A 369-nucleotide genomic window follows, 5' to 3' on the forward strand; every position below is an offset into this window, starting at 1 on the left:
ATATATATATATATACACACACACATATCTATATATATATATATATACACACACAAACTCACACACATACAAATATATATATATATATATACATATATACACGTGTATATACACGTGTATATACACACACACATATATACATACATATATATATATATATATATATATATACATATCTATATATACACGTATATATACATACATATATATATATATATATATATACATAAATATATATACATACATACACATATACATATACATATATACACATATACATATATACACATATATACACATATACATATATACACATATATACACATATACATATATACACATATACATATATACACATATATACACATA

The 369-nt window shown here is 17.9% G+C and overlaps 2 protein-coding genes across 2 annotated transcripts in view; one reads left to right on the top strand and one right to left on the bottom strand.

Moving 5' to 3' along the window:
* The window catches only part of taf6 (TAF6 RNA polymerase II, TATA box binding protein (TBP)-associated factor), a 47,673-nt gene that overhangs the window by 35,155 nt on the left and 12,149 nt on the right, over nt 1-369 (top strand). The window lies entirely within an intron of this gene.
* Nucleotides 1-369, bottom strand: part of sat2b (spermidine/spermine N1-acetyltransferase family member 2b) — an 8,994-nt gene that overhangs the window by 2,138 nt on the left and 6,487 nt on the right. The gene's annotated exons all lie outside the window — the stretch shown is intronic.

The sequence above is a fragment of the Nematolebias whitei genome, chromosome 14, assembly GCF_014905685.2.
Source record: "Nematolebias whitei isolate Nwh7 chromosome 14, NemWhi1, whole genome shotgun sequence".
NCBI lineage: Eukaryota > Metazoa > Chordata > Actinopteri > Cyprinodontiformes > Rivulidae > Nematolebias > Nematolebias whitei.